At 46.3% G+C, this 14,596-nt stretch overlaps 1 protein-coding gene across 1 annotated transcript in view; it reads left to right on the top strand.

The window, feature by feature from the left end:
* The window catches only part of TESK2 (testis associated actin remodelling kinase 2), a 566,234-nt gene that overhangs the window by 33,743 nt on the left and 517,895 nt on the right, over positions 1 to 14,596 (top strand). Inside the window, exon 2 of the mRNA XM_085602833.1 lies at positions 7,407 to 7,496. The gene's annotated coding sequence lies outside the window, so the exon portion shown is untranslated. The remainder of the gene's footprint in view (positions 1 to 7,406; positions 7,497 to 14,596) is intronic.

Here is a 14,596-nt window from a genome sequence, read left to right as displayed (position 1 = left end):
CACGTGACAGGTTGTCTCAAAGACCCCGTGTGGACATGGGTGTTAACCAGCTGTTATCGCAGGGGGGGGTTATCCCCGGGGGACTGGGCACCAGCCTGTCTCTGAGGTAGAGATATCTAATAGATTCTCAGTATTATCTAGATTGGACAAGTGTGACTGACAAACGAAGATTACTGAGCCCGTGGGGGATATATTACCCCAACAAGGGTCTCTTCATCTCACTAGGGGAAATACTGTGCCCAGTACCATGGAGACACTTGGGAAGTCGAGCTCCTCGCAGCAGGTGGCCTTACCGGTTAACTATCAATGGATGATCGCAAGTGCAGACTTGTATAATATCCTGTCATGGAACATTGCAGGTCTGACGGGAAAATTTCAGGATCCTATATGGATGCAGTTCATTAGACAATATTCCGTGATCTGTCTCCAGGAGACCTGGCTTGTGAATTGTAACCTGTTCTTGGAGGGTTATAAAGCCTTTTGTTCCCGCGTCCCCATCTCCATGTGGTAGAGCTAGGGGTGGGCTGGTGATGTACATATCGTTGGCTGTGCCCTGTAGGATACAGCAACTCCCCACGGATAATAAGGATTTTCAAGCAATTATCCTAAGGAGAGGAAACTATAGCATGGGCATTAATTTTTATAATGCAACCAGTGCGCAGGGAGAGTGTAAGATTGCCCAACTGGGCTGCTTCATAAGACAGTCCTGTGGCCCTGTTGCATATAAGCTTATGGTAACAGGGGATTTTAATATTCATCCCTGTGGCGATCCTAAAACCAAAAGCGGGGCTGAGTTGGGATGTGCCAGGATGCGGGGTTTTCACTTTGTGCACTCTGCCCAGGGCGAACGTATTGAATAATTTACTTAATGAATTTGATTTGTTATCTTCAATGGCTTTATCTGCTCCCCTTAGCACACAGCTCGTCCCCTCTTTTAAAGGATGCAGTAATGGTTCTTTTATAGATCATATCTTGATCTCCTCTGGTCTTCAGTCTAGTTTTTGCAGGTGCACAATTATGGCTAGTAATTTTAGCGATCATAACCCCGTTTGTATTACCTGGATGGTAGGCTATTATCAACACAAGCTAGGGTGATGGCCCCCGGCACGATGAGACCCGTGGAGGGAAATCGCCGTTTAAAATGGTCGCAGATTTCTCCTGATTCTTTTTTTGGCAAAGTCCAAGAGTCTTGTGCATCAGAAATAGCTTTTTGTGTGTCAGTTGATCCCGATTCGGGGGATGTTCTTAAGGCTTTTGATGCTATTATCACTAAGGTCGGGGCACTCCTACGTGTCCCCTTACATAGGACGGTGTCACCTGATCCTAGATGGTTCAATTCACTCTGCTCTAAGGCAGCGAGACAACTAAAAGAGGCCCTAAATGTTACTCCTAGAAACCAACACATGATTTGCGCCAGACGCTTAGAATACAAACGGACTTTGGCCACCCGTAAGGGTGAATTGAAGGAGGAAATGTGGAGAGACCTATTGGATTATAGTACCTTGGGGAACAGTGCAAGGTTCTGGGGTATTATTAATAGACCTCTATTTGAAAGGGTGGGGGCTGGAGATGTAGGTACCAATATAACTGAGGATGAATGGGTGTCTCATTTTCAAGTTATCTTCACCTGCCCCACAGTTTACCATCAACCCCACGGCAGGGATAACTCTAATGCTCCATTAAAGTTTGAACAGAAAGAGGTGGAGAAGGGCATCTTAGGGCTCACATGTAACAAAGCCCCAGGCCTGGATGGTATTCCACCACACCTTTTTAAAGCTAATTCACTCTTGTGGGCTTCAGTCCTGATGGCGGTGCTTAATGCGGCAGCCAGGACCGGTTGCCTGGATTCTTGGGGCACCTTGACGATCGTGCCGGTTTTCAAGAAGGGCGATCGTAACAGTACTCTGTGTTATCGCCAAATCTCCCTTCTTGATTCCGTGGTTAAGGTTTTGGGCGGGGTGCTTCTGGGAAGATTATCTTCCTGGGCGGCAGAGAATAAGATCCTCTCTGAAATACAGTAAGGGTTTCGACCAGGGCGGTCCACCATGGCCCAGTGCCTTAACCTGTATATGATTCTGGGGAAGTCTACAATTGCCCGCAAGGTACAATCTACATGGCCTTCATGGATCTTTCCTCTGCTTTTGATTGTGTTAATCGGGCGGAATTGTGGCAATCCATGGGGGTGGAGGCTAATTTGGTTGACTTCCTGGAGGATCTACATAGGGACACCAAGGCTAACATTAGATTTGCCAAGGATCTTCAAGTATCCAGGGACTTTAAAATAGAGAGGGGGTTTGGCAGGGTTGTATCCTGGCCCCCTTCCTATTCAACTTGTATATTAATGACCTGGAAAAAACTCTGGTAAATACAGGGGTTGATTTCCCTTATGCAGGTCGACTAGGTCTGCCCGTCCTGCTATATGCGGACGACGCGGTCCTGGTCGCCAGGACGGCAAGGGGTCTACAGACCCTACTTGATACATTCCGGAGCTTCATGGAAGATCGTGATCTTACAGTCAACAACTCTATATCTTATATAATGCCGGTTGGGATTCGCCCGAAGAAACCGTACCCTTTCAGAGTGGGTAATGAGAATGTTCCGGTGACTAAGTTATTCTCTTACCTGGGTGTCTTGGTAGATGATCGGTTAAGCTGGGGGCTTTGATTAAGAGGAAAAAAGGGGAAGTAACAAGGGTGAACGCCACAATTTTTAACTTTGCCGCGAAGATGGGTAAGCGCCCAATAGCGGCAATTATGAAAATATCAGGCTAAAAGTGTTGTCATTGCTAGCTATGGGAGTGACATCTGGGGCTATGTATCAACTGACGCTTTACAGGTGGCTGAATGTGGTTTTTTTAAAACTTCTTTTAGGAGTGCCTAGCGGGACATCAAATCTGGTGGTACACGAAGAATTGGGGTTGCCATTTATAGGGGATACCATGGCTATGCGTCCAATGTTTTGGCTTAACTGTTGGCTAAACAAAGATTTAGCTCTCAATCACCAGACATTAAGAGAAATTTTGAGCCTCTACCATATGACACGCATTCCATGGTTAAAATACATTAAGGATTGCTTTGAAGAGCTGGGACGGCCAGACCTTTTTACAAATCCTGATTTTATTACATTGAAGGATGTGGAATTTGTAAAGTATACCTTCACTACCTTAAGATTCGGCAGAGATGCCACAGAAATTGGAAAATCAAGTGTCCGTTAACATATGGTGCTCAAAACATCGCCATCTATTGTGCTCTATCTTTTGTGGCCACTCATCTCCTGAACGGTTTTTATTGGTCAGGTTTCGTTAAGATTATTTTCATTTGTTGCTTGCTTACCCAAAAGGGAGCTCTAGAGGTCAGGTGTTAGCATCCTGTGGCTGCGACGGAGTGTCTCCTCAGGATTTGCTACACTTTGATTTTTTGTAAATTTTATGAAGTACCTCAGATATTTTTTAAGACCTCTTTTAAAAATGTTGAATTTTATGCAGGTCTGCCCAGCTCTTTTTTTTATTTTTCAATTGTTGAAACCAGAATGTGTATCTTTTATAGTGGGCTTTCTGAAATCTTCATTGAGATCTAGGATCTGTATGGAGAGCTAGTATATCCTTAATATTGGGAGGCTCCCTTCATTGTGTATTGTTTCCGCTTGATTAAATTTTTTGCACAAAATGTACATACTGATGATTTTTCTATAGGTTTAATTCCCCCTGTTTTTATTGTCCTCTATTGTACTGTATGAAATTGTCACTTTTATGTATTTTTTTTTAATAACTCTTTTTATTAAAGTTATGCGAGACATACAATTTGCGTACAGTTCCATCCAAACACATTACAGAGAGCACGAAAGGACAAATCATACAGGATATGAAGGAGAGGAGGAGGAAGTTATGGTTATGGTGAGGGGGAATATCACTTCCGAGCTCCTCTGGCGGGGCACATATGTAACCACGGTATGAATTCCAGGGTGACCAGACCTTGGTCCACTTTCGGGGATACCCCCTAGCGGCATAGACAGTCTTCTCTCTGAGCATACACCAGTCAAGGTCGGCCTTCCAGTCTGCAACCCTTGGAGTTTGCATAGCTCCCCAGTGTTGAGCAATGTTCCTTTTGGCCACCATGCAGCCCAATGTGACCCATTGTATCGCATGCGAGCCCAGATCTGTGGGTTCCCAGATGTTGAGGCATCTAGGCGCTTCAGGGTGTATGTTAAGTTTGAGTACCTGGCTCATGATGTTGTGGATGTCTCGCCAGTAGGTCTGTATGTGATCGCAATGCCAGACAATATGGGTGAAAGTGCCCTGTTGCATGCACCCCCTTTTTACAGTAACCATCGACTGAACTACCCATATGTTGCAGTTGGGGCCCCGTGATATAAGCTCGGTGCAGAATTTTTAGCTGTACAAGTCGCAGACGCGCAGATATGGCGACCGTTTTAGGGGAGTAAACCGCAGCCTGCCAAGTTTCATCATCTAACTCTGCCATCTTTTTCCCATTTTTCCCGCAGAAGCGTCAACGGGTCATCCATATTATTAATGAGTGTTCTATATGTTAGGAAGATGGCTCTATCAGGCAGATATCCGTCTAGCAGTCTATCCTCCAGTGGTGCGTATTCAGGTGGAGGGGTGTCGCGGGGCAGTGCCGCCAAGAGTGCGTGGCGTATTTGCAAGTATCGGAAACGCTCTGTGTCCGCCATATCATATTGATGTTGAAGAGAGGCAAAAGGTTTGACCCCCCCCCCCCCCCCCCCCCCCCCCCCTGCGTCCCACAGATCTCCGACACGCGATATGCCAATCAGGTCCCATTTATCAAATCCACGAGTGTTGCCCAAATATCCAAGTTTCTGTGAATCCCACAGGGGTGTGAAAAGGGTCAATTTGCCAGACCAGCCCATGGAGGTGGTCGCAGTGCGCCAAATGTCCACAGAGTGCTTGGTGGGGCCGGTGAGCAGGTACTTATTTAGCTTGGAGTAGATGGCCCTAGTAAAGGCGCCTTTAGAAAGAAGGTGCCGATCCATATTAAACGCGGGGTCGTCGGGCCGCCCGTATGTGGAGTGGTTCATCGGTGTTAAATGTGAGGCCCAATAGTATTTCTTGATGTCAGGCAATCCTATCCCCCCCCCATCGTACCAGTGGAGGGTGAGTTTCTTGAGAGCAATACGAGGCCTCCCGTTCCATAAAAGATCTCGCTGTAAACCCTCGATTTTGCTGGAAGTAGGAATTGGGTACTGGATCTGCGGCGTTCTGGAGGGCATAGAGAAAGCGTGGCAATGACGACATTTTAAAAAGGGCTGCTTTGCCTAATAGGGAGAGGGGCAGTGACTTCCAGTTCGCAATATCGGGTTTCAGCCGCTGTATCGGAGGAACGAGATTTTGGGTGAATCGGAGGGTTTTGTCTAGGAAGACAAATGCCCAGATACTTGAATCCATCTGGGGCCACTGAAATGTGACAACCCCGGGGTATTGGAGGGGCCCCACCACTCAAGACGTAGATAAGTGACTTCTGCCAGTTGACGGTGAAACCAGAATATTTGCCAAAAATAGAGAGGATATCAAAGACAGCAATAAGTGATCTTTTGGGGGAGGCGAGGTACAGCATTATGTCGTCCGCGTACAAGGAAATTCGGTCTTCCCAGTCGGTTGACCACCGCAGCCCGCGGATCATTACATCTCTACGAATCCAAGCCGCAAGGGGCTCAAGGGCTAAGGCAAATAGCAAAGGGGAGAGGGGGGCACCCCTGACGTGTCCCTCGACTAAGCGTGAATGGATCCGACTTCCTGTTATTTACGACTACCTGTGCCATTGTTGAGGTGTATAGCAACCTTATCCAGCCAATGAAACCCGGCCCGAACCCCAGCTTGCCCAGCACCGCAAATAGATAGGGCCACTCAAGCGTGTCAAAAGCCATCGTAGCATCTAGAGAGACCACCACGGCGTCCTCGCGCAGGGTCGACGCCCTGCCCAGCACCCCGTGCAGCCTGCAGAGATTTAGCGCGGTGTTTCGCCGGGGCATAAATCCCGATTGGTCGGGGTGTACCAGGCTACTTATGACTTTGATTAGTCTATTGGCGAGTATCTTAGCGAGAGGCACAGTCAGTTGTAGGTTCCCCTCCTTATGGATCGCGACGATTGTCGCAATTCTCTGATCCAAGGGGAGGGATCCCCGCTCGAGGCTATCTTCGAACATAGCTTTCAGGTGGGTTGCCAATTTGTCTGGGCGGAGCTTGTACAGCTCAATGGGGAGGCCGTTAGGGCAGAGGGCCTTGCCTGGCTTGAGTGCTCTAATCGCGATTGCGATCTCTTCCGCTACAATAGAACTATCCATAAAGTCTCGGTCAGCATCTGATAGTACTGGCAGAGAAATGTCTCGCAATAATTCAGATGAGTCTGATTCGCAGTGCGGTACCCTGAAGCGGTATACTTCACGGTAGTGAGCTGCAAAGTGGTCGACTATTTCTTGAGTCTGTTATGACTGATCCCTCAGAGTCCCGTAGCTCAGGGACCAGCCTGCTCGTGCACTCCTTTTTGTCCAGCCAGGTGATTAATTTCCCGGCCTTGTCGCCCCAGTCATAGATCCGCCCCAGTCTGGATTGCGCCAGTATCTTGGCACGATCAGTGACTAGGGCGCGGTACTCCTCCTGTCGGAGGCGAAGGGCATGTAGGACCTCCGGTGAAGGGTCAGACTCATGATTACTCTCGAGCCGGTATATGTCTTGTTCAATGTCCGCGATCTCCGCAGTTCTGTCTTTTTTGAACCCAGATATTAGGGAGAGGGCTTCACCCCTGATCACTGTTTTGAAGCACTTTTTATGGTTTTAATTATAAAGCCGAATAAAGTATATTTTGATTTGAATGACTGATGTTTTACAGTGACTGCAAAATATAATAAATCTTGCTTGAAAATAAAAGAATAAAACAAGGGTTTACATTACATGGCATTCAATGGAATTAAAAGCTAATGCATTTAAGTGAAAGAACCATCTTGACAATTGTCCAACCTGTAAAGCCATAAAGCCTGTCCAATGTATCTAGCACCCCTTCTAGCAGGTTGTTTTTCGAACAGCCATTTGTAGTGCTACCTATTATAAATAGGCTGGCTCTCTATTTATTGCAACCTAGTCAGTGTGCAAATTGCACCGGACTAGTTTATGAATGGGAATAGTAGATCAGACCCTAGCTTCCTTGTACACAATCAGGCCGTCTTATAACATTTTGAGCTGGTGTTTCAAATGTCGTTGTCCTCAAAAGGAGGGAACTAAAATATTCAATAGTATAAGGGATGGAATAATTAATCACAGATGCCCCCAAGAGCAGGAGATGTATCTCCTTTTAGTCCTATTCTTAATGCTACTTCACTAATCGAGGATTTCTTTCGTTATTCTTATTTCATGTTATCGCTGTTTGTTTCTGCAGGGAGATGCGGAGCGGTGGGCCTGCAGGATGTTGGTATGAGAGACTCTTTGGAATTCATCCATTGCCCTGGTTGCTGTTGGATAGCTCAAGGTAACGTGCGCATGCAGGTCTGGTTCTTTTGGATAACAGCCATTAGTCTACATGAACCTTTGCTGTATGCTATCTATAATAGTATATCACTTTATACTGCAAGTGGCTATGGGTCAAAAGGAAGATGTGTCCTGCCACCCTTTTCAATGAGTAAATGTCTGCTTGGGGAAGATTTGCGGAAGAATTGGGGGAGCTAAATTTTTTGATGTCTTAAAAAGGTATAATGAAGTGTGTCTTTTTGTCCTTGGGTGATGTGAGGGGACTTTGAATCCTAGTAGATTTAATTCCGAACAGGTTTGTTACAAGATCGATAACTAAAGGACCATCAAGTTGTGCAATCATCATTCCAGCTACTTATATCAACAAGACACTGCAAAAAATGTTGTAGAATGCACTTTATCAGACTTAAATGTGTCTTATTCTGTTGACTGTGCCCCTCTTCCACTGCCTATGGCACATGTATTCGGTCATTGAAGTTTGCTCCTTTTTGGACACTTTTATGTAAATGTCTAAACCTTGGTTTTGTCCTTTCACCAGATTGTTTTCCTGAAGCTCCCTAGAAACATTTTGCCTTTGTGATAAATGCCACAACTTTGATGTCTTGCTTGCAATACAGCACATGTGCTGTCTGTTGTGAGACTATTATGGACTTGCCAAGAGCATGTAGGAGCTTGGGCCGTTGCTTCCCATTGGTTGGGTTTCCTATTAATCTTCTTTGCCTGCTTCTTTGTGCCACAACTTGTCAATCTTGTGTTTTGCCCTCCCATGGAGAAATACCTCTTTACCATCACTTTTGATTGGTTAGCTTCTATGCTTCCACTGCTGCTTTTCAAGCACTACTTTTTTTTTTCCGGTTAAGCACGCTGCGAAAGTGTGCGGTTTTGTTTTCCAGCTGTATCCCTCTTGTTCTTCTCTCTGCTGTACTTCGTGTTCATCAATTTTCTTCTCCTGCTTGCTCTCTGTTGCATCCACTCTCTGTACTCCACCCCTCCCCCATTGATTTCCCTCCCATGTCTTTCTACCCCCTCACTGTTTTTCTGACATGTTGCTTTTCCTCCCCACGCCTGCCCCTCTGTTTCCCCCTCACATGCTTTTGTCTCTTGCCTGTTTCTTCTCCAACCTGTGCCCTCCATGTGGCTTCTGCCTCCGCGATGCTCCCCCCTCACCGCCCACTTTACATTTTTTATTTTTTAAAGCTTTCACATGTTTTTTTATGTTTAGTTACCTATCCTACTCTGATCAGTCATTAAACAGGAAAAAAGCACCAGTCATTATGTAGGCATGATCATGCCCTTTTTTTCTTCTTCAATTTTTAAAATTCTGAAGTCATGCTGCAGGTATACTGTGAAGCATGGCCTAACACATTTGAGACCAGTAGGTCCAACGGATGAAATGTAGTGGCATTGCCAATGCTTGCTAACCACAGGAATGCTGAGTGGCACTTGAGTGTAAGCTGTGTGGATGTTATTGATGCTAATCTGATTCTGGAGATGCGTAATCGTTTAATTCAGACTGTCCTGTTCCAACAAATATTCAGCAAGCATGCATGATAACACAAATATATAAGCCTCTTAGGGCAGCTGCCTCAGACCTCCTAATGTTTCCGATATGGGATTTCATATTAAATCTTCAAAACTACTGGCTGCATATGCTGCCTTTGAAGTATTTTCTTTTCCCCCCCTGTTGTCCTGATCAGTGATGCTTCTGCCCCTCCCAACCCTCCCGTGTCTGCGTTGCTTCTGCCCCTCCCGACCCTTCCGTGTTGCTTCTGCCCCACCCAACCCTTCCGTGTTGCTTCTGCCCCTCCCAACCCACCCTTGTCCGTGTTGCTTCACCCCCTCTACCCACCAAAAACATATTCCTGGTGGATAAGCGAGAGATTCCTGCTTAGAGATTGTGGCTGAGCTGCCATCTCCAAGCAAGAATCAATTGGAAAGAGAAGGGTCTTTCCGTTCCATCTGTGCCTCTCCTCCGCTACTAGGTGCACAGGGAGGTAAAAAAGGTGAGGGGTTGTCTCCCTGATGCAGATTTACAGTTCAGCGGCCATGTCTTCAGCAGAATGATTTATTGGATTCTGCATGGGAGGGGCCGGAGGCTGATGCAGGAGCTGTCCTGGGTTAGGCTGATGTCACTTGTAAGCACCAGCCGTTTCTCGGCACCCCTATGTAGTGTGGAAGCCATAAACATTGCAACCTCCACATTAAAGTGGTTAACGAGGTGTTCATCAAGTGTTTGTCGTCTGCTTTCCTTTGAATTGTTAATGTTATGTTTGGTCCCTTGTTGAGTATGGATGCAGTGGCACCTGGAGACGGGTTCTTACTCTACATATTCCTCCATCCCCTGATCAGTCTGTACCAAATCTAGAGAAAGTAAGATCTGTAAAACATCTAGAAATGTGGCTGCCAGGCCATCCATAGGGCAGACCTTCGGGGGTAGGTGTCTAATGCCCCCACATTGCATATTAACCCTGAACTTGTTTGCAAACTTTGAGACGGATGTTTAATATTCTCCTATCGATCTGATGGAAGCACTGAAGAGGGCGTTTACAAAACCTTCCACCTTCCCACCACCATTACTGCCACTACCATCGAGCACCTTACTATCGCCACCGCCGTTACCAACAGTATTACTGCCTCCATTACCACAATCATTAAACCACCACTAACCTCAACATTAACACCCTATTATCACTATTACCATAACTAACCATCACGGTAACGTCAATCACCACGCCCCTGTCAGCACTTTTACCATCACTCCTAGTAACATAATACACCACATACTCCCTGATATAGAATATCACAACCAACATCATATGCTGACCTGCAAGGGCAGAAAATATTCCCTTAAAACCAATCTTGCAAGGAAGGGCGTTAAGGTTGGCCAATATGGCAACACTGACATCCCATAAACACTAAATGGTCATGAAACTGACCAGTTTAAGGTATCGCCTTCAACTTGTGAATAGAAAGTGATATTTATTTCCACCCAATAAGCTAGGCTCAACGCCCCAACTCCCTTGCATTCCACTCGGCCAAACTGGTAGAGCGAGGGTAGGTTATCCAGCCCCTGAGCCGTTTAAAACTGATGCTTAAATTCAGCGTTCCCTCTACCAGCATTTGATGCAGCTGGTGAGATGCCCCAAATGGGTCGGTATTACTACAAGGTACCTTACTGTTAGGTCGTTAGTATGCTTGGTTTCCCCCTTATAGTAATTAGGACGCCAACCACTGTGTAGAAAGTAATTTGTTTTACAGTCCTGATGAATTACTAATTTCTCACTGATGTGACCGAGTAAGCAAGAAACATGTTGCCCCGCATTTTTTTAGCAACCTCTAAACATTATAACGGCGGAGTGCTAACTCCGGTTTAGCCAGGACAAGTAGACTCATCGATTTAAATTTAATTCTGAGTACTACTTTGTCTCCTTTTTTACGTCTCGCCTAGCGAAGTAGCGCATGCGCGGCTCTCGCTATTGCGAGTACCTTTTGTAATTGATTCTATGGAGCACTCGCATGCATGCGTCTGCATGGACAAACATGGCTGCTCTCGCCATCTGTCCATAGCAGACAGCATGCGCGTGTCCGTCGGACTGTGGACAGCCCGATGCCATCTTGCGATGCTTTCGTTGTCATAGCAACGAAAAAGCGATCGTTCATTCTTTTACGGCCGCTTGAGTCCGCCAGTAGGGTCTGATCATTGACACGGCTCACTCCTTCACACATGCTCGCTTACTCCCACTCACATAGCCATTCATTGGTGAAAATCTTGTCAACAGTTACCTCTCGCGTACCTCGCTGAGCACTGAGCAGGCCGGCGTACATAAGACAAGGAGTGACACGCCACCATACAGAGAAGTAGTGAAGGCAAAAACACGCAGCACCTCACTCGTGCTTTGTACCGCAGCCTCCTCTCATTGGGCTTACTGTTTGAATGGGTGAACCAGAGAGCCGATTAGATGAGAAGGAGGTATCTTTGAGGCTGGACTCACCATGATCGGGATCAATGCGAGCCAGCTGCATGCCCAGAACCTGGGCATAATCTCCACTTTTGGAAACACACCTGCTTGCTGTTACTGTACTGCTATTTTATATAGGTACAAACTTTTGTGGAAGGGGTACTCTGACACACGATCACAATAGTGCTGCTGGGCAATGCGCACTCCGGGCGCCTCTACGATCACGCGGTTGAATTATTAGAGCCCATCTGGGCAATACAATGATCTACCGCACCCAGGCCAACTGTACTTAAGGGCTGAGGCCGGGCGCATCAATAGACACGAGAACCATCATGCCATCCCCTGGTCCCCAGCTGAGCATCTCCTACAATAAGGAGCTATCCACTGCCGCTCTGTGCCCTGATATGAGATCACAGCATCCACTGATCAATCAGGTGTCAGCACACACTGCCGTCACGGAACGTGGTGACAAATTAAAACCAGCATTTGCAATGCAATAGGGCTCGCATTTCGTGAGTTTGAGCTATTGCCATTGTAAATGATGATTCCTTTTACGTTTTTAAAACCTAAATAAAAGGCATAGTCCTTTACAATCCCAATAGCTCAAACTCACGCAATTGCGAGACCCACTGCATTGCAAATGATTAATTTTTCTTACACTACCAACACACCCTTTACACTCCTCCACTGCACGGCCCTACACTCACACCTAACCTTACAGCTTGGGAATAAAAGCTCTGACAAAGAGTCCCTCATAGCGTGCCCGTCTGGCATTGCAGTGCCGGCCTGACTAGGAGCATGCCCTATGATGAAACATGACACCCTGCTGTGTCTGTGAGGGCCCTAGTTACAAAAGTAGGGGACTCCTACTTCTGGACATATAGGGACACCGACTAATCCTCTACCTCTACTTCTTCCTTAAGGAACTTCACAATGTTTTGAATTGATATGTTACGGGGGCTTGTATGCTGGACCTGTAAGCACTCCCAGTCCCCCTCCTTTTGTTTTGATATATGCCATCACCTGCTCCATGCAGCACATTGAGCAGTGCCAGGCATGCTATCCACTGCACCATGCAACACACTGAGCAGTGCCAGACCAGCTTATTACCTGCACCATGCAGCTCACTGAGCAGTGCTAGACATGCTATCCACTGCACCATACAACACACTGAGCAGTGCCCGGCATACTATCGCCTGCACCATGCATCACACTGAGCAGTGCCAGACATGCTACTGCCTGCACCATGCAACACACTGAGCAGTGCCAGGCATACTATCACCTGCACCCTGCAGCACACTGAGCACTGCCAGGCGTGCGATTGCCTGCACCATGCATCACACTGAGCAGGGCTGCCTGCGCCATGCAACACACTCAGCAGTTCCAGACACTTCTACCTGCATATTACACAAAATTAACTTAGGAAGGATCCCTAGTTAGGTTGGGGGCCGAGAGGAACACAATGAGGGAGTACACCCTCCCGTGAATAAACACTAAATCACTATAAGTACTCCCGCAATGGACCAGTTAGCAGTAGAAGCCTCTACTACCAGATCAGATGTTGGTATGCCCTATTCGAAGTAAATAACACCACCTAGGCGTGGGGAAGGAGGCAAGTCCTTTTGTTAATATTTTCCCTCACACACCCTAGTGGTGTCATGCTTCATCATTGGGACACCCTGACGCCTAGAGGTCAGGGTGGGCTCAACCAATATTCCAGGGAGCTCTTGATGAAATGATTTTTTTGGCCATGGGGTATAAAGATTAAAAATCGGTGTCGGACCCCAGTATCCCTTTATTCTTGGGTACGGCACTGATATTAAAATATAACAAGATGGGTTACTAGGGGTATTATGGTCCTAGGACCCTATTGCCAACATGTTTCTGTCCTTGAGGGTGTACTCCCTCATTGTGTTCCTCTCGGCCCCCAACCTAACTAGGGATCCTTCCTAAGTTAATTTTGTGTAATATGCAGGTATAAGTGTCTGGAACTGCTGAGTGTGTTGCATGGCGCATTCTGGTAGCACACACAAATCAACTCGTAGAGAGTTTCTTCGGGTGTCTGATCAGCGATCTTCGATCTCTGATCTGTTTGTAGTAGTGCACTGACATTCCACAGTCAACTTCCTAACACTCATTCACTGAGAACAACGCAACATTTCCTACTCAACCCCTCTAGCACTTTAGTTTCCTCCTTTTTCACTCTCTGGTTTAAACTCTGAGAGATAAAGAAATGACAGACCAACTTACCATGTCAGAGGCCCTTGGATTGGGATACACTGATGACATGGCAGCTTCGATTCTGGCAGGACCATCTCTACTACCAGACACCAATATAAACCAAAGTTTGAATCCGGCCCAGAATTGGGACGAACTAAAAGAACTCAAACTAACACAAATGAAGATTCTCCTACATGGTGCTATCCTCACTGAATATTTGAGAGGTAATGCGGCACCAAGAGGACTTTTGGTGAAAAATGCCCCTAGGATCTTCCTTGATGACCCCAACTATTTAAGAAGGAGTGGTCTCATCGCGTGGCGGTGTACCCGCGATTGGCTTATACTGATTATTAACACCGCAAAACGACTATCAGATGCTATCCTAGTGAAAAAAAAAACTAGCGAGGATGCTTTAATGACAGAAATTAAGATCACCCAATATCGCAAGAAACTAGAAGAGGTCCATAAGGAAATGAACATAAAGATTTTTTGATGCAAAGTAAAATCAGCAAATTACAAAAAGATTTGAAGAAATTTGCACATGAGAAGGTATACCCCTATATTGGAGGATTACGTATACCAAGAAAAGACAGATTCTGGGTCGTCTTATCAGAGTGACTCTAGCCGCTCAGAACCAGAACAAGATAGTTGGTCTAGTGATGGATCAGAAAAAAGTTGGAGAGGAAAATCAAGAAGACCAAGGAGAGGCAATTTCAACCGTGGCTACCAACACCCACAAATGTATCCCTGGCCTGGTCCATATGGACCGATACCCTTTCAAGGTCCACCACCTCCATTTCAAGGACAACAACTTTTTCAGCCGGGACCTTTCTTCCAACCAAGCTTTCATCAGAACTGTTTTTTAGGACAGGGCGGAAGAAGAGGAAGACTCGGCCGGAGAAACAACATGAACAAACAAGTT

Source organism: Triturus cristatus, chromosome 4_2 (assembly GCF_964204655.1).
Source record: "Triturus cristatus chromosome 4_2, aTriCri1.1, whole genome shotgun sequence".
Classification (NCBI taxonomy): domain Eukaryota; kingdom Metazoa; phylum Chordata; class Amphibia; order Caudata; family Salamandridae; genus Triturus; species Triturus cristatus.
Note: the sequence above shows the minus strand (reverse complement) of the source record. Positions and strands in the feature narration are given on the sequence as shown.